General features: G+C 34.0%; 1 non-coding gene across 1 annotated transcript; it reads right to left on the reverse strand.

The window, feature by feature from the left end:
* Positions 1 to 16,980: 16,980 nt before the first annotated feature.
* Positions 16,981 to 17,087, reverse strand: LOC121216519 (small nucleolar RNA R71). Its single transcript, XR_005912704.1, has one exon. It is a non-coding gene; the product is annotated as a small nucleolar RNA R71 (small nucleolar RNA).
* Between the last annotated feature and the right edge of the window lie 3,779 nt (positions 17,088 to 20,866).

Below are 20,866 nucleotides of genomic sequence, written 5' to 3' on the forward strand. Positions count from 1 at the left end.
ATACAAAGAACCCATTCCATTCTTTAGCTACTCAGCTATCAGAATTCATTTGCACATTTTCGTAACCTTACAATGATCAATGAATCAATATAATCATGCACATACGCAAACCAACCATAATATAAACATATATATATACATATATATATATAAGAAAAGACATATGAGAGCTCATCCACATGCCATGATCGAATACCCAAACACATATATTCATTGTTATTATCCGAATATCTTAAACTTTTAATCACCTATTATCATTCTTGATTTAGCTCACACAACATCATCATAATAACCCAATATATGCATGCAAACATATTAATTAATCTAATAAGCAATCTTATATGTTCTCATACAATATACCAAGGCCGAATCTGTAAGCGAAGTACATATATATTATGTATATCCTACCTAAAATAAAGACCACAGTTAGCATAAAATACATATCATTTTATCAACCACATTTGTCCACGAAGCATATACGATATTTATCAACAATCGAACTTAATGAATATTTAATCTAACAAATAAAACCGAATAGGGACAATTCATCAACCATTTTTCAGCACACGCAATACTTAACACAAATATCATGCATCGATGACTCATAACTATAAACCAAAGTGGACAATAATCAAACTTAACATAGCTGAATTTTTAAAGATAATAGCTTAGCCATTTTCGCATGGCTTTATACACAACCAAATATTCATCATTTCCAAAAACACTTTAGCCTATACATGCCATAATTCGAATTTAACTTATAAAGGTACCCAAAATAGTAGATAGTGTGATGAGCTTCGCAGACGATCCCCGAGCTTGTAACTTGATTTCCAAAATCTATAAAATAGAAACAAATATACACACAATAAGCTATTATAGCTTAGTAAGCCATAAGCAAATAAACAATTTAATAATATAAGTAACTCATATTAATTTTAACTGAATTATACTAGTATGAGTATGCTTAGTCTCAACCTACCGATTTCATTCATGATATTTTATTTTTATACAAAATTCCCACCTTGGCCAAATGCCTATATAACCAACATAAGTAATTCATATTTCATTTACAAAGCCAAGATATTATTAAACAATCAAATACACATATACTCATAAATACCACTCAAGCATCATAATATATCATCATGTACACATTACCTAAATGGTCGAATACACATGGTTACATTAATAAACATATCACATATCATTTCGAAGACAATCACAGTACATATATATCCGTATCAAATTCGATTACTATGACATAATTACACATTCCATATTTACTTCATAAGTAATTTGTATCAAACATTAATTACTTACTTACCTTACTTTAAATAGGTAACAAATTAATCCATACCTGGCATATAGCTCGTTTTACACATTCAAACATAGCTTATTGTTGCCCGATGAGCCATTCGGAATTGGATAGGACACTTGGATAATCACATAAATCGTACAATGCCAACGTCCCAGACGTGGTCTTACATGTAGCTACATATCGATGCCACTGTCCCAGACAGGGTCTTACTCGTAAACACATATCAGAATCAGATATCGATGCCATGGTCTTACTCGCACACATATATCGGAATCCTATGTCATGACATATGTATCCTAACTATTCCTAAGGTTCATACGGGGCTTTCAGATGTCATAACTCGGTCGAAACAAATACATGAACATAGTTACCTTACTTATACACATTCGACATTTACACATAATAATTGATATATTTTATTTCAGCATATAAAATTTGCATTTAATTAAAGTTTAGTACGTCTATTTGCTTATAAACTTACCTCGGATGTTGTAAAACGAGATTGGGCTGCTAGTCGACAACTTTCATTTTTCCCCGATCCAAATCTTATTTCTTTGGTTCTTGATCTAAATATATTCAAATTAAGCTCATTCAAACATATTTTCATTCAATTTAGTCCAAAAACACATAAATGGGAAAATTACCATTTTACCCCTAACATTTACAATTTTTACAATTTAGTCACTATTGCACAAAACACAAAATACACAAAATTTCAAAGTACCCATGTTAGGCCGAATGGTACCCATACCTATACAAGCCCACATATTTCATTAATTTCACATTTTAGTCCCTCAAATTATTATTTTTGCAATTTAGTTCTAATTACTCAAAATCATCAAAAACTCCAATACAAAATATGTTAATCTAAAACATATCTTTCATATTTCATCATCAAACAACAAAAATCACAAGCTATCAATAATGGCTCAACTCAAAATATTCATCAAAATCAAAAATTAAAGCTTGGGTCTTGAAGATTACTAAGCAACGATCTCAAAAACTTATAAATTATCAAAAACTGAGCTAAACTCATACCTTAATTGAGCTTCAAATTGACCGAACCCTAGCTTTTGTTCTTTCTTTTTCTTTTTCTAATTTTCGGCAATGGAGAATAATGAAATAATAAAATGAATTTGATACCTTATTATTAACTTATTATATGTTTATTAGATAAATTACTTAAATAACCTTAATGAAATAAAAATGGAATTTTATAACCTATGTCTATTATCATCCAAACATCTAGCTAATGACATAATTACAACATAAATACCCCAACTTAGAAAACCATTAATAATTCGACCATTATATAAGTTACCACCTAATTTTCATTTTACGCGATTAAGTCCTTTTATCAAATCAAACACTCAAACGACCAAATTAAATCACGAAAATTTCACATATATAAATTCACACAAAATAAACAAAAAAATAATTTTTAAATATTTTTTTGACTCGGATTCATGGTCTCGAAACCACTGTTCCGATTAGGGTCTAAATCAGGCTGTTATAAGAACTTTGATGGGAGCCCAACTCAATTATATGGTAACTGAAAAGGAACTCTTTGCTATAGTTTTTACTTTTGACAAATTTCGCTCATATCTTATAGGTACCAAAGTTATAGTTTTTACTGACCATGCGGCCATTAAATACTTGCTCATGAATAAAGATGTGAAATCGAGGCTAATTCATTGGATACTGTTACTCTAAGAATATGACCTTGAGATCCAAGATAGAAAAGGTGTCGAAAATCAAATAGTTGTTCATCTGTCGAGGTTGGAACAAGATGAGGTAACTTGATCATGCGTGCCTATCAATGAGAATTTCCCAGATGAACACTTATTTGAGGTAAGTCGAATTCATGAAACACCTTGGTTTGCTGATTTTGCAAATTATCTTGCATGTGGAATAATTCCTCGAGAAGTGACATCCAACAAAGGAAAAAATTCCTTCATGATAGTCGGTATTATTTTTGGGAGGATCTATTTTTGTTTAAACAATGTGTAGATAATATAATCCGAAAGTGTGTAGCTGAAAGTGAGATTGCTGAGATCTTGTATCATTGCCATTCATCTCCAAGTGGGGGACACTTTGGTGGTTCATGTTCTACAGTAAAGGTTTTACAAGCATGTTTCTTTTGGCCTACGCTATTTAAAGATGCTTATGCTTATGTGAAGAATTGTGATAAATGCCAAAAGACAGGAAATATATCAAGGAGGAATGAAATGCCCTTGACAAACATTTTGGAGATTGAATTGTTCGATGTATAGGGCATTAACTTTTTAGGCCCATTTCGAAATACATCTTAGCTGCCGTGGACTATGTATCCAAGTGGGTTGAAGCTGAAGCATACCCTACAAATGATGCTAAGGTAGTCATGTGATTGCTATATAAGCACGTGTTTACACGATTACGGACACCAAGAGCTATTATTAGTGATGCAGGTTCTCACTTTGTGAACAAATGGCTTAAGTGGTTGCTTGACAAGTATGATGTGAAGCACAAGATTGTTGTTGCCTGTCACCCCCAATCTAATGGGCAAGTTGAAAGAGTTAACCATGAAATAAAAAGTATTCTTGAAAGGGTACTATGCCCTAGCAGAAAAGATTAGTCTCGAAGGCTTGATGATGTATTATGGGCCTATCGAACAGCATTTAAGACACCGTTAGGAATGACTCCTTATCGGTTAGTCTTTGGAAAGACATGTCATTTTCCATTAGAGTTGGAGAATAAAGCTTACTACGCTTTGAAGCAGTTGAACTTTGATCTTAAGCAATCTGGTGAGATAAGAATGTTACAACTTGATGAGTTGGAAGAGTTGAGGTTGTTTCTCTATGAGAATGCCAAAATGTGTAAAGAAAGAGTAAAGAGATGGCATGATAGTCATATATAACCTCGTGAGTTTAAAGAAGGTTAGAAGGTTTTGTTGTTTAATTCAAGGTTGAAGTTAATTCCTGGGAAGCTTAAATCCCGATGGAAAGGACCCTATACCATCTATCGAGTTTGTCCTTATGGAGCTTTTTTTATTATACGAAAATTATGGAGGTACGTTTAAAGTTAGTGGTAAACGTCTCAAACACTACTTGGATGGTGAAGTTGAGTGAGATGAATCCTCATTCAAGTTAACAGACCCTTGATTTTTCATGAACTCGTTTTGTAAATAAATAAATAATTAGAACTTATTTTCTTAACTTAGTACATTTAATTAATTCTGTCTAAGGAGATTAGAATTTAATCGGGACCATTGTGACCCCTCCAACCTTTCTTGGGAATTAATTTAATGTAATTTGTTAAGAAGAAAGTTTCTAATTAAGATTTAAAATTTTTAAGTTTCATTTGTTTTGTTTAAATTTTAAATTTTTATGTTAATAAAGAGGGTCAAATTTGGCCCAACTACTAATCAGTTTTTTTTTCTTGAGTAAGTTTATAAATACAGTCTGAGTTTGAGGCCTAAGACATCAAAAAAGAGGGAAAAATCCTTAAATCTCCCTATTGTGCTGCTAGCCTCTAATCCCGAAAGAAACCCCATTTTCTCTTTCCTTTTTTTCGAATTTACCTATTGCCCTTACAAGAAGATTGCCGAAGCACCAACATTGCCACCGCACCATCCTTGCCGTCGCACGATTTTTGCCATAGCAAGTCTTTAACACTTTGCAGATTTCTTTCTTTTTCCCTTTGTGCAGAAATTTTGCCAATTTTCAATAAAAAATACCATGTCTCGCAAAGGAACCAGATCTTCAAAGACTACTCCTGAAAACCCGATTTTGATTGATGAAGAAGTGAAAGAGAGATTTGATTCAATCTTCAAGCATCAACCAATGATGTCGGAAAAAGGTTTTTACTTGAAGAGTAATGATTTGATGGTCGTTCCTATACCGATTAAAAAAATCAATGCTTTCAAGTGGGAATGATTTTGTGATGCTCGTTCACTTCCTGACGATAAACTAGTTCGAGAATTCTTTGCTAGTTTGAATACGCAAGATGCTACTGAAGTCATCGTTTGAAAGAAAAAGGTACTTCTTACTTCTAAGTCCATCAATGATTTGTTTAACTTACCTGATGTTGAAGAAGATGAGTACTACCCTATGATGAACAATATCAATTGGGATTTTCTTCAACAACTTCTTGATGTTATGACAAATCCAGGATCCCAATGGATTATAAGAAAGTATGGGAGTCATTCTTGCTGAAGGGAATACCTAAAACCAGTTCAAATGTATGGTTTTATTTCGTTTGCTACAGTTTTATGCCTATCTTATATAGTTCCACCATCTCGATGAATGGATGCTCTTGTTATATGCAAATTCGATAGAAAAGTCCATTAATGTTGGAAAAATTATTCTCAAGGAGGTTCATGATTGTTCTAAAAAGAAGACAGGAAGTGCTTATGTAACACCCCTTACCTGTGTGTGACGCCAGAATAGGGTACAAGGCATTACCAGACTTAAACGTACACAAATATGCAAAACTGGACCACACAATTTTATTCATATTCAAAACTATTCAAACACATGCATTTCATTCCTTATTTGGGTCTACGAAGCCCAAAACATACATTAAAAGTGGTTTGGGACTAAACTGAGAACTTTGGATAGTTTTGGAAAAACTTAGAAAAATTTTCCATGAAACAAGGTCACACGCTGATGTGGACATAAGGACACGCCCGTGTGCCTTCGACACGCTCATGTCCTCAGGCCGTGTAACTCTTTGTTTATGATGTCAACAAAACAAATTAAACCACACAGCCAAGCCACACGCCCTTGTGCTAGGCCGTGTGTCGAATTAAATTCTTGCAAAATGCTACAGGTTGCACACGCCCTAGACACATGCCCATGTCTCCAGGCCGTGTCTCTACCCATGTGACCAGTACTTAGGCTATTTTCAAGTCCTTTGTTACCCTTAATCCTAACCATACTTATACAAATCAAAGACACATAACATAGCATCAATTTAATGATTAAACATTCTCAATTAATGCACAATAATAGCATTTACATGCCATCATCCATGTGTTTCACATACTCATATTATACCACATCTAAACACACCAATTCACATTCATTTAGCCTTGTCATTTTGATGACTACTTTTACCTTAATACTATGATTATCAAATTACCAATTAATCTCAACTTAATCATCAAGCATTCTTATTCAAGGCATTATTATCTTATTACCATATCACACATTAATTCCATGGCTATGACCACTTTGATTGGTCATAATGCATTCATCAAACCCATATGTATATATGCCATGACACTATCCATTCATAACAAACAAGCATGATCATATCACATGAAATCTTAGCACATGTATACACATAACCACATCTCAAGACATTAGTATAGACGAATAGGCTTACAAACCCATAGCCAATATAAGCCACATCTCATAACTATTTACAATGAATCAATTTAAGCCAACATCTTTGGCCAAACCATAAGAACATATATCATAATAACTAAGCCTCTATACATGCCACTCACTCGAAAACATTTAAGACTTTCAAAAAACAAATTGATAATTTGATAGTGTTATGCTGCCTTTTACGATCTCCAACCCCGAGCCAACCTGTCATCACTAATAGAAATAGAAAGGAGGGAGTAAGCTTTAAAGCTTAGTAAGCCCGTATGAAGATAATAAGCATTCCATGTCATTTCTTTACTTAAATCAATATTGTAATCACAACATAGTATATATCACAAGTATCTTATAGGTATATCTACATACTTTACATTCAAAACTCCTATCACACATTTACCTTTCCATGTCGTAGCTTATGAACACATAGTTTGCATCATACCTCATGTTCATCATTCAATCAAACATAATTCACCACAAGGTCATCATGTATCTTAAAAATAACGCAATCATATCATTAGTATAGTGTACAATAAAGTCCTATAATCATAATTCATTCATTCCCATCTCATTAAGGTCACATAATCATAATCTTCTCATGTGCAACATTATCACATATTCATCACATATTAAGCTCATTGCTCAGGAGTTTTGAGTACGTACCTATACCCTTTCAAGATAATCATACCTTGTCATTTCTTTGACATAATCTTTGGATTACTCGTTGAACTTCTCTTTGGACTACCCTTTGAACACTTGGAATACTATCGGATACATCTAGATCTTGCACCTAAGTGCCCCATATGTAGCCAATGCTACCTCATATCTTATATCACATGTAGCTCACTTTCGAGCTACTCACGGGTCTACTCACATAAGCTATCAGGTATCTGCAACACATGCCGGACTATCGCGCCATCAGTAGTATATACGAGACCAGTACCTGAAATGCCAAAACATGTGTAACATATATCATGAACTCAGACCATAACTCAATGAGTTTAGATGTCACATATATTATGAACTCAGACCACAACTCATGATTTCAGATCACATAGTTCCTAGTGACATGTCACTTGTATACTAAATTATTCCTAAGGTTCAACCGAGATTTTCCTTGCTATCATTTCTCTATCGATCTTGCTCATAATATCATTCTCAATGTCCATTATACCCATCACTTATGGAATGATCAAAACATTCTCATAATAGTAATAAGGCATGTAAAATTCACATGATATTAAGTAATAGGACCTGACATAACATCACATATAAACTTCCATTTCATTTCCAATATATTCAATCATCACATAACACGTTATCGATATTTGAATTATCGAATATTTCATAGAGTACATCACCATTATTGTAACACCCAAAACATGGCCTGGACGTTATGGCCGAATCTGGCAATATCATATTGAAGTGTTTTTCGTAAAGCATGATGTCGTTTGCAAAGCCCAATCTTTATTAAGCCTCTTTGTGTGCTCTTAAAAGATTATTTAAAACTTGCGTCGCTATCAAAAGTATTTGCTTTAAAATATTATTAATTTCAAAATCTCGTTTGTAGCGGAAGCTTTTTAAAACAGTCGCATTCTAGCGTTGACTTGCAAAACGTTGTTTTCTTACTGTAGCTCTTAAAATAGTTTACGTAATAGTGGTATTTTTGAAAATCATTTATCTTTTTGAAAACCCGCGTGTTTTTCCTATTGTTAGCAGTATTAAAGCAAATAAAATATAAATCCCCAAATTAAAATAAAATCCAGAGAGGCCTTACTACATAAAAAATAACCAAATTAAACTACTTATAATTTAAAAGATAAATATGAAAGTGTAAGCTGTTGTGTGGCCATCTTCGAGTCCCTCGCAGCATTGATCCGCCTAAGGATTACCTGCGTAGATACACAGAAGAGTGAGTTTATGAAAACTCAGTATGTAATCCCATATAAGCAAACAAACAGAGAAAACACAATTTGAGCATAAGTCCTTTCAGTTTTAGTTAGGGCCTTAGCCCATTTCAGAATTAGAAGCAGTGTGAGCCTGAGCCCATTCCAATAACAGTATCAGTGGGGCCTAAGCCCATTACAGAGTTAGTACAGTATGCAATCAGAAAATCCTACCCAATCCAACCTCTACACACCATCTATGTACCAACCCTACACACCATGTAGGGATAAAATTGACCCGCCCATCCCTACACAACAAGTAGCACCGGTTGCGACACTAAAATAGTATTTGCAGTAGAGCTTCCAGTACTAAGCTTATAGACTTTTAGTACACTTCCTCCAATATCATATATCCCACCCAAGCAATGCAACATAATATAAATGTATATACAGTGAAAATAGCAAGCTCAAACAGTCATACATCACATAGGGGTATATCAGTCATTTACAAAATTAAGGGTCCGAGTACACATACCAGCCTAATAGTAGGTCCATAGTCGTCTTGGGCTACTCGTGCAACTTTAATAGTCAATCGGTGATAATGGGCCCACCACCCATATTGCGGGCCTATGTGGGCCACAGCTCGTATGGCTTACATAGCCCAGAAATGGCCTTAGCCGTGTGAATTACATAGGCTGACCCAATAATCTCCACACGTTCGTGTGGTTTACCCGTGTGGGGCCCATGAGCCCGTGGGGCCCACATGGCCCATTTTGGCCCAATGTGGCCCAAAATGGCCTAAGCCCATGAAATCGCTCATGGTGGCCTCTACGATTGAACACTCACGTTTTACGCATTCGGATTACCACACGAGCGACATTGCTTCTTTCTTTAAGTAGTCTTAATGACTCACCTCTCTTTCTTTACAACCCTACCTAGTGTTCAGGACATTGCTTCTTTTTAAAGAGGGGTAAGGCAAATAAATTGCTCAAAATTTTAAAAATTTCAAGTATGATTCAATTATTTCTTTCATAAGTATGTTTTAATAATGAATGTCTAGAGAATTTTTTGTTAATGAGATAGTTTGTATGCAAGTATGAATGATGATTTTATCTGAGTGAAAGTATGATATCATGAAAAATGGAATGCTTGTATGATCTTAGCTTAGTAATGTTTGCCATGAAAACTTAGTTTCTCTTGAGGTTAGACATGCATGAAGGTTTATATCTTTAGAATTGACTTAGTAACTTTTTTGAGGCGAAATCCTAGGGGACATAAAAATATAAAATGATATAGGCACTATTTTTTTGGATAGTTTGAGCCTTTTCAAGCCAACCCTATGATATTAGACCTTTGAAACTGTAATTTTGAGCTTGTAGGCCTGGTTATTGCAATGAACCTACATTATAAGCCACATTACCATCTTTGAAAGTTATTCTAATTTTGTATACCCATCTTAACTAAATTTGTCTTGGTAATCAACATTTGAGGAAATTTTCAAAAAGATGTATGTGCTCATGCTTAAAAAAAATGAAGGAAGAGCAAAGAAAAGTTTGCTCAGTCTCCAAAAAGGAAAAATGTATGAGCTTATGTTCAAAATAAGTTTGGGGGTGTTCCCAAGGTTTATATAAAGAGAAAGGTTGTATTACGAGAAAACCAAGACAAAGTTAAAGGTTAAGATTTTTAAAACTGAAATGTCCGATCTCTTAAAATCCCTACCTTTAACTGAGCCCCATTACAACCTTATAAAAGACCTATCGATTTGATGATTATGTCACCTACATTAGTGGAGAGGAAGTCCTAAGTTCAACATATGAAGATCATAAATAAGCCTTATGATTGTTTGCTTGATTGATAAGAAATTATGTTGAATGAAGAATGTTATCTGTGGCTGTGAAATACATGCAAACTATGATTCATGTTGGCATATTTTGAAACTTAGTATAAAATTCTCAAAATGTTTGCATATGAATTACTTGTTAATAAAAAAGATCGATAAGAATGAAGTTATTAAAGCATGATTATTGGACAAAGATTGATGCTGCTTACAGAATTAGCAATTTTTCCTTAGCAAGACCTTTTGCTGTGCATAAACATTACTCAGGACGAGCAATGATTTAAGTTTGGAGGTGTGTAAACTGAAAAATTTATATGATTTTTCCTATGTAATTTATCACATTTTTACTTAAATTCATCGTTAAAACTAAGTAATTGTTTAATAAATTAATGAAATATGTGAAAATATGAAATTAGGACATAGAAATTATTAAAATGTGATTTTATGCTTTATTATATAGTTTTCATGCATAAAATGGCTTATTTTACATTGATTTGAACATATATTTTTAAGACATAAAATGAGCCATGCATGATTAAAAAAATAATAAAATATAAAATATATTTAATAATTCATTTTAAAATATTTCATTAATAATTTGAGTTTTAATTAATTATTTAACTTGGTTAAAATTTATTCTTTGGTCCTTTAACTTATTAATTTATTTTGGATAGGTCTGATAGCTTTGTTGGATTACAAAACCGCCTAAATTGAAGACCAAGTCAACCCAGATTCGGCTACACATGGCTGTTTTTTTAAGCCACTTTGGTTTAATTACACAAGGTCCTTGCTTTGTTGAAGAAATTAGAGATTTGCCTGAAGATTTACGATTGACCGAGTCTTAGTCCTGAATTATTATGGCATTTAATTTGCTTAAAAATCAAGCAAAAATCAGCTCAAATTCCACTAATTGTGGCCGGCCATCCAAGGGAGAGATTTGAAGAGACTAAAGCTAGCTATTTTTAGCAAACTACCCACCTCTCTTCACCTATAAATATGACCCCTTCATTCCCTCATTCATCATCCCTTATCATTTATCATTCTCTATTCTCTCCAAATTCTCTTAGCCTTTTCCATTTCCCATGCCTAGCATCATCTCTTCATAGAGATTTTAGCAATTAAGCCTCTTAAAGAGCCCTTGGTCGATGGAAACATGGAAATTTACACATTTTTACATACCTTTTTTAACTTAAAATCATACAGTTTCGATAAAATTCTTGTCGAAAAAATAATTATTTTTTATAAAATAATCAAAGTGCACTTAAATAGTTAATTTTATAATTAATTTTGATGAATTTTGGTTATTTTTGACAGATTTGCAACAAAGGGCGAATAATGACTTGGTAGACACTGCTAGAAGCACAAAACCGAGAAGCAATTTGAAGTATCGAGGCAAACTAAATTTCAGCCTAAGATGGTGCAAAATTATATGTATTAATTCATAACATAATTAATTTTAATTTATATCCGATTTAATTTGGGTTAATTAATTATGAAAAAGTGGTCCAGTTGAACTGAACCGAGTGAACCGAACCGACCAAGAAATGGACAGCCCAAAAACTGTCCCAAGAGCTTACCCAAATCAGCTCATTAGTTGATTATTTAAGCTTGAAAAGAGGCCCTTGAAGACTTGTTCAAGTTGCATTCAAACCCCTCCACAATTGGTGGCTTTGTAGATATGCCCTAAGCCAAATTTAGCAAAGTTGAAACCATCAACATTGCCACATGTGTGGCCGGCCAAGGGATGGCTCTTTGGCTGCTATTTTTAGCTAATTTTAGAAGCCATCTCAAGCTATAAAAAACCCCCCTGGCTGATCATTCAACACATCTCATTCATTCACATCTTTTCTCTCTTCTCTCCATTTTCTCTCTTCTTCGCCATTCTAAATTCTCTTGCTCTCTTTCTGATTTCTTTCCTTGGAAAAGGGGTGTTCATCAGCTATTTTGGAGCAACATTTAAGTGTTCATAGTAGCTTTGGTCGACGAGGACAAACAGAGAACGAAAAACGGAGCAAACTAGTCAAGCCACGGAGAAACACTGGATTTTATTTTTGTTCCCTATCTTTTTAATTTTTGTTGTTGTTATAATGAACATATCTATGAATATTTATGTTGTTGGAATGGTTAATTTAATCAATTTAGCTTGAATTTAATTCGTGTTTTCATTTGCTTAAATTGTTAAAATTGTGTTTATATTGTTATAGGCTTTAGTAAGATGCTTGATTAAGTAAAATCATGACTAAGTTATTCTTGCATTACAATTGTTAGGTAACTAATGAATTAATTATTTAAACAGATTAAAATTGTAATTAATGGACACAGTAGTGCATGTTTAATCATCTAAGGTAGATGATGGTTAAATTAGCAACTGTATCTGACGATACAATTGCCTTGCATAACTTGCAAGATTATTGTGATTAAACTGTTTCAAGGTAAGGATACTTTGTTACCTCACATAGTCTTTTATGTGCTTATTAAATTGAGTTAATTGTTTAAATTGACATAGGGATATGTTTAAGAGATTATTTTAATTTAATAAGTATGTATGTGCTATAACATATTTGCCTATTAAGATTTGTTTAATCGATTGAATTAACCTAGGGATATGTCAAAAAGATGAATGGATTTTGGTAAGTGAGTATGTTCATACGTTAGCAAATTACCGAGTTGCCGTGAATTTATTCGTAACAATGTAAACATGAGTTTAATAATCCTAAGTTAAGAAATGTAATTAATCTAGCACAATTATGTCATCTTGATTAAAATCTTATTTGAAATCATGCATTTGAGATTTATTTATTTAGTTTACTTAGTTTAAAATCTTAGTTTTTAATTACCCACTTCAAACAAAATATTTTTCTTCACCAAAGTGCTTAAAACAACATTCATAAATAATTCTTTTCATAGTCCCCGTGGGTACAATAACTTGACATTTACTTGTCACTTTATTACTTGTTGCGATTGTGTACACTTGCACATTTTCATCATTCCAAGTTTTTGCCGCTGTTGCTGGGGACTGTTTCAAAAAGTCATTATTTGTGAATTTGTTAGTTTTGCATTTTGGTTTAGTTCCTGATCAATTGTAACTTAATTAATTTTCTGTGATTATTTCAGTTGTTTATGAGTATTGATCGAATTATTGATTTACTCCCTATAGACCTTGAGATTGAATGAAATTTTCGACAGTGAATAAGAGAAGTAAGTCAGAGAAGGACCGAAGGGATGAACTTCGAAAATTCGAATCAAGGAAACAGAGCAAACCCTGCTCAAAATCCCATCCTCATTGCTGATGATAGGGATAGAGCTTTAAGATAGTATTCCGTGCTAGTATTTCATGATCTTAATTCAGGTATTAGGAGACTCGAAATTGAGGCACAACAGTTCGAGCTGAAGGCAGTCATGTTCTAGATGTGTAACACCCCTTACCCGAGACCGTCGTCGGAGTCGAGCACGAGGCGTTACCAGACTTAGCTTACTAATTCGGGGCATAAAAATTTTCTTTTAAAATTAATATAGTTTCAGTCATTCATTATGTCCCCAAAAATGGTCCTCGAGACCTTAAAACATGAAATTGAAACAGTTCGGGAACAAACCGGAATCAATAAAAATTTTCCGATCACTTAAACAAATCAAAACAATTTATTTCATCTTTCATAAATAAACTGTCCATCTGCGTCATAGTCACTAAATAAGTCATAACTCGAGTTAAAAAACTCAAAATTCATATCTGTAAATTTTATCTGAAACTAGACTCGTATATCTTCTTACAATTGTTTTTTAAGAATTTTTGGTCCAGCCATTTAGTACAGTTTATTAGTTAAAGTTTCCCCTGTTTTAGTGTTCGGCTACTCTGTCCTCTGTTCACTACAAATTAATCTTCTCCCTATACAGAATTCAAATAACCATGCCTTTTATTTCTCTTAAAATTTGACTCAATAAGGAATCTATACATATAAAGTATAACTCCTAATTATTTTTGTAAAATTTTTAGTGAATTTCTAAAGTTAGAACAGGGGATTCAGAAATTACTCTGACCCTGTCTCACCAAAATTTAAATATCTCATAAAATACAACTCCTTTATTTACTCTGTTTCTTTCATATGAAAATATATGAAAGAATAGACTCAATAGGCTTTAATGTTATATCTCATTCACTATCTAATATTAATTTCTACTATTTTTAGTGATTTTTCAAATTCACATCATTACTGCTGTCCGATACTGTTTTAAAGATAATTTCACCTTTTTCATGATTTCCATGGAATAACTAGCATTTAGGCATACATAACACCAAACATGTCCTTGATTAGCCATTCCAATAGCTAATAATTATCAAGAATTTACATACCATTCATTAGCCATATCATAATATCATACACACAAAATGGCTACGATGCTATACATGCCATACTCAAAATGGAACGTCTAGCTATACCAAAATAATCCTTGTGATAGTGTGCCCGAACCTCCGATGTACTTTATAATCCCCGAGTTTGTTTGACAAAACTATAAAAAGAAGGAAAATAAAGGGGTAAGCATTAAGCTTAGTAAGTTTGCATGCAAATAAATAACAACATTCATAAGAATTATCTTACTACTTGGCATGATACTACTTAATGTAACTTCATTAATTGTCATAGACATATTTTAAACTTCTTCACTTACTCACTTACTTAAATACTTACTTACTTAATCAAATTTATTAATACATTTTACTTACCTTTTTCCTTATCAAGCATACATGAACATTATATACTTACCTTTGCTCTTCTAGCATGAACTTGTCTTACCCTTTTTAGTATAACTCATCTTAACTTACCTTACCTTGATATTCTCTTTAAATTTCCCGTTGAACCACTTGGAATACTAAGGATACACAGGTACATTACCATTTCCATGAATTGTCATGATCTTACGTGGTATCCTTTTGAAACTTACCATTTCCATGTCTCGACATGGTCTTACATGGTATCCTTGCCTTATGAACTCACCAATGCCATGCCTTGGCATGGTCTTACATGGGACCTTTGCCTTATAGAAACTTATCAATGTCATGTCTTGACATGGTCTTACATGATATCCTTGCCTTAGGAACCTTACCAATTTCCATGCCTTGGCATGGTCTTACATGGTATCCTTAAATCCTAATGTCATGACATTTGCATCCTACACATTCTTAAGGTTCAACCGGGACTTTCTAAAATTACATCTTCATCAATTCATGCTTGAGTCTCCTTTGAATAATTTCATAAAATAATAGAATATTACATTTATTTACCGCAAACTTACCTCGAAACGAAATACGATCAACTATATCGATTTAGTCCACTATCTTTTTCTTTTCCCGGTCTAACTCCAGATTTCATTCTTCTTGATCTATAATAAAAAATTTAGCTTATTTAATACTCACATTTATTAAAACAATCCTTGACTCAAACTTTGGTAAAATTACATTTTTGCCCCTAAACTTTTACATATTTACACTTTTTCCCCAAGGCTCGAAAATTAAACTTCATCCTATTTTCTTATGTTTTATGACATGCTGATCATTTTTTCCTTCTATGGCAACATCAAATTCTCACTCTAACATGTACTTATGAACATTAGGTATTTTTACTGATTTTATCGTTTTACTTGTTTTCACGTAAAATCACTTAGCAAAAGTTGTTTAACACAATTTCAAGCTTCATATTCTACCATAAAACATCAAATTAAACACATCTCACACATGGGTATTTTTCCAAATATAAACCCTAGGTTAAATTATTGCTAGAATAAGCTTAATCAAGTTACCGGGACTCCAAAAACGTAAAGAACATTAAAAACGGGGCTAAAACGGACTTAGAATCAAGCTTGGAAGCTTGAAAAACCCTAGCTATGTCTTACTTATGTGAAATTCGGCCAAGGGGTTGAAGATGACAAAATTTGGCTTTTAATTTTGTTTTTAATTCATTTTAATAACTAAATGACCAAAATGCCCTTAATTAAAAACTATGGTGTTTTATCTTCTTTTAGGTATTTTTGTCCAAACTAGTTTAATGATCTAATTACCATCCAAGGACCTCCACTTTAAAAACCCATTACTCACAAGTACTTAGTACCTTTGTGAACTAGAACACATATTCTATAACTTTTGCAATTTAGTCCTAAATATCAAATTGGACCCTCTATCGATAAAATTTCTAAACAAAATTTTCACACAATCATGCAATCATGCCATATACCTTAAAATGATAATAAAATAAATTTTTCTACCTCGAATTTATGGTTTTTCAACCACTGTTCCGTTTAGGCCCTATTTCGAGATGTTACAAGATGCTTCAGACAGCGGGCCAATTTAGTGGAATGCCTACCTAATATCCTCACCTATACTTAAGATTGTTTATGGAGGTGAGTGACTCTTTCAAGTTAGCTGGAGTACCCGAAGATGCATTACGATTGAAACTGTTCCCATACTCACTAAAGGACAGAGCTCGAGCCTGGTTGAACTCATTGCCACTAAACTCAATTTCCACATAGCAAGAGTTAGTAGAAAGATTCCTTATGAAGTATTTCACGCTTAGCAAGAACTCTAAGTTGAGGAGCGAGATTATTGCTTTCCAACAAATGGATGATGAGTCCTTGCATGAGACATTGGAAAGGTACAAAGAATTATTACGGAAGTGCCTTCATCACGGAATCTTACATTGCATCCAACTTGAGACATTTTATAATGGTCTCAATGCTTACACGAGGATGGTAGTGGATGCTTCTGATAATGGTGCTCTCCTTTCTAAGTCTTATAATGAGGCTTATGAAATTTTTGAGAGGATTGACAGCAACAATTATCAATGGCCAACCAATTGAGCAGCGTTAGGAAGACGAGTCGCTAGAATATATGAAGTAGGCACTCTCACTTCACTCGCATCTCAGGTATCCTCAATATCATCAATGCTTAAAAACTTTACCATTAATGGGTGTAATAGTTTTGCAGCACAGCCACCGAATCAATTTGAAAATGTAGCCTATGTTTATTGTAGGGAAGGACATTTGTTCGAAGAATGTCCATCAAACCCAGAATTTGTGTATTACATGGGTAACCAGGACCAAAATCGAGGAAGGTAAGGGCTGCAATCCAATTTCTATAACCCATTATGGCGAAACGACCCGAATTTTTCCTGGAGTAACCAAGGGGTAGGAACTAGTAACAATTATGCCCAACCTAGATCGACCCAGCCACCTGGTTTTCCCCAACAAGCTTAGAAACCAACTCAAGCTGAACCATCCAATAGCCTAGAGAATTTATTGAAGGCGTACATGGCAAAAAATGATGCCACTCTAAGGAATTTCGAGAATCAAGTGGGTCAGCTTGCAACTGAACTCAGAAACCGACCACAAGGTGCTTTAGCTAGTGGTACAGAGAATCTGATGAATCCAAGGAAGGAGTATTGTAAAGCATTGACATTAAGGAGTGGAAAGACATTAAAGCCCAACACTGTTGAAGTTGAAATGGAGCTAGCTGATGCTTAAGAATTAGAGGAAGTTCAACCAAGTTTTGAAATTCCAGTTTCACAAGAACCAGAATTTGCAAAATTCGACAAGGTAACTTCTAAACCAGCTAATTCTGATCAACTAATAACTTTGTTAAATGCAGAATTACCACAGAAGACGAATCAACCAGTTCTAGTAAAGAAACCTCCACCACCCTACCCACAAAGACTTCAGAAGCAGAAGCGGGAAATTCAATTCAAGAAGTTCCTAGACGTACTCAAGCAACTTCATATCAAGATCCTGTTGGTTGAAGCACTTGAACAAATGTCGAACTACGTCAAATTCATGAAAGATATCTTATCTAAAAAATGAAGGCTTGGAGAATTTGAGACGGTAGCCCTAATGAAGGAATGTGGTGCATATCTTCAAGACAAACTACCCCAAAGTTGAAGGATCCTGGATGTTTTACCATACCTTGCAACATTGGAGCAACATATTGTGGTAGAGCACTATGTGACTTGGGTGCGAGTATCAACTTGATGCCCATGTCAATATTTAGAAAGTTGGGGATTGGTGAAGTTAGACCTACTACGGTTACACTTCAATTAGCAGATTGATCTTTAGCACATCCAGAAGGAAAAATCAAGGACGTATTGGTACGTGTAGACAGATTTATCTTTTCTGCTGACTTTGTGATTCTAGACTTTGAAGCAAACAAAGAGGTGCCAATCATCCTAGGAAGACCATTCTTAGCAACCGGAAGGACCCTTATTGATGTACAGAAGGGCGAACTTACTATGCGTGTTCAGGATGATCAGGTTACATTTAACATTTTTAAGTCTATGCAATTTCCTGAAACAATTGATGATTGTTCTGCAGTGTCTGATTTAGAGGAGTTAATCATGGAGAAGGAACTCAACTATGTTGAGGACCCATTGGAGCAAATTTTGACATCAGATCCTCCAAATGATGAAGAGGAGGATGAATACTTAGTTTTGTTAAAAGCTAATCAAAGGGGATTTAATCCGCAATCCTGCTTTGACTTTTTGGAGTTAGAGAAAAGGGATTATGCCCAACCAAAAGCATCAATTGAGGAGCCACCTAAATTAGAACTAAAGGTACTTCCTTCACATTTGAAATATGTTTATTTAAGTAACTCTTCTACTTTTCCTGTGATTGTTTCAGCAGAATTAACTACTGAACAAGAAGAGAAACTCAACCTGGTGTTGAAACATTTCAAGAAGGCTATCGGATGGACCATAGCTGATATTCGTGAAATTAGTCCATCTGTATGCATGCACAAGATTATACTCGAAGATGGCAAAAAAGGGATGATTGATGGACAATGAAGATTGAACCCCATCATGAAAGACATAGTCAAGAAAGAAATCATCAAGTTGTTAGATGCAGGAATAATTTACCCCACACTATAGCAAAACAGGTTTTTAGCAGCGTTTAGATAAAAAATGTCGCTATAGATCGAGCATGTAATGCCCCGTACCCGAGACCGTTTCCGGAGTTGAACACGAGGTGTTAACGGACTTAATTCATTAATTAAACAGCTCATACAATTCATTTTAAAATTTCCAGACAAGCTGGCTAACTGTATCATAGTCGCTTTAAAAATCATATCTCGAGTTACGAAACTCGAAATCCAATTTTGTAAATTTTTCCTGAAACTAGACTCACATATCTATCTACTAATTTGTTTCTAGAATTTTTGGTTGGGCCAATTAGTACAGTTTATTAGTTAAAGTCTCCCCTATTTCAGGGTTCAACTACTCTGACATCTGTGTATTACAAATCAGATATCTCCCTGTACAGAGCTTCAATGACTATGCCGTTTCTCTCTAATAAAACTAGACTCAATAAGGAATCTTTACATATAAAGCATGACTTCTAATTATATTTGTAAAATTTATGGTGAATTTCCAAAGTCAGAACAGGGGATCCAGAAATCGCTCTGGCCCTATTTCACAAAAATTTAAACATCTCATAAAATATAGCTCATATACCTGTTTCGCTTCTTCCATATGAAAATAGACTCATCAAGCTTCGATTCCATAACTTATTCATTATTTAATTTCATTTTTAATAGTTTTAGAGATTTTTCAAATTCACATCAATACTGCTCTCTGAATCTATTTTATGGTAAATTTTACCTATTTCATGGTTTCCATGAATTAGCTAGCAATTTGACATACATAACACCAAATATGATCATGATTAGCCATTCCAATGGCTAATCATTACCAAGCATTTCCATACCACTCAATAACCATATCATAAGACCATATATACAAAATGATTATAATGCTATACATGCCATACTCAAAATATACAAGCCATTATGCCAAGATGGTATACGGATAGTGTGAGCGAGCCTCCGACCGTTCCCAATTTCCGAGCTGGCTTGTCAAAACTACAAGGGATGAAAAGGAGGGAGTAAGCATAAATGCTTAATAAGTTCACATGCAAATAGTAAGTAACATAACCATATAAGCAAACATAAAACATCATTTGCATAATCATCACCAAGACATTCATATCACATTTTCATTTATCATCTTACCATATTGTTGTTATATCGATTTTTCAACCCGAGGGTTAAGTACATACCTGTTCAAAGTACCCATTTCACAACACTTACCAATACGTCCCTTTCATCTTGAGTATTCCTCCATTTCAGTAGAACTTTACCCGTTGAACACATCGGAATATAATTCGGATACATGGAAAGTTTGCACATAAGTGCCACATATGTAGCCAAGCTACCATGTAACCCGCCCATAAGTGAACTCGGACTCAACTCAACGAGCTCGGGCGTTCGCATCCATGAGTGAACTCAGACTCAACTCAACGAGTTCGGATGCCTAGTTATATCTCACGAACTCGGACTCAACTCAACGAGTTCGGATGCCCAAATATCCCAGTGACATGTCACTCGTATCCTAATCCATTCCTAAGGCTCAACGGGACATTTTTCCCA

This window comes from Gossypium hirsutum, chromosome A02 (assembly GCF_007990345.1).
Source record: "Gossypium hirsutum isolate 1008001.06 chromosome A02, Gossypium_hirsutum_v2.1, whole genome shotgun sequence".
NCBI classification, from domain to species: domain Eukaryota; kingdom Viridiplantae; phylum Streptophyta; class Magnoliopsida; order Malvales; family Malvaceae; genus Gossypium; species Gossypium hirsutum.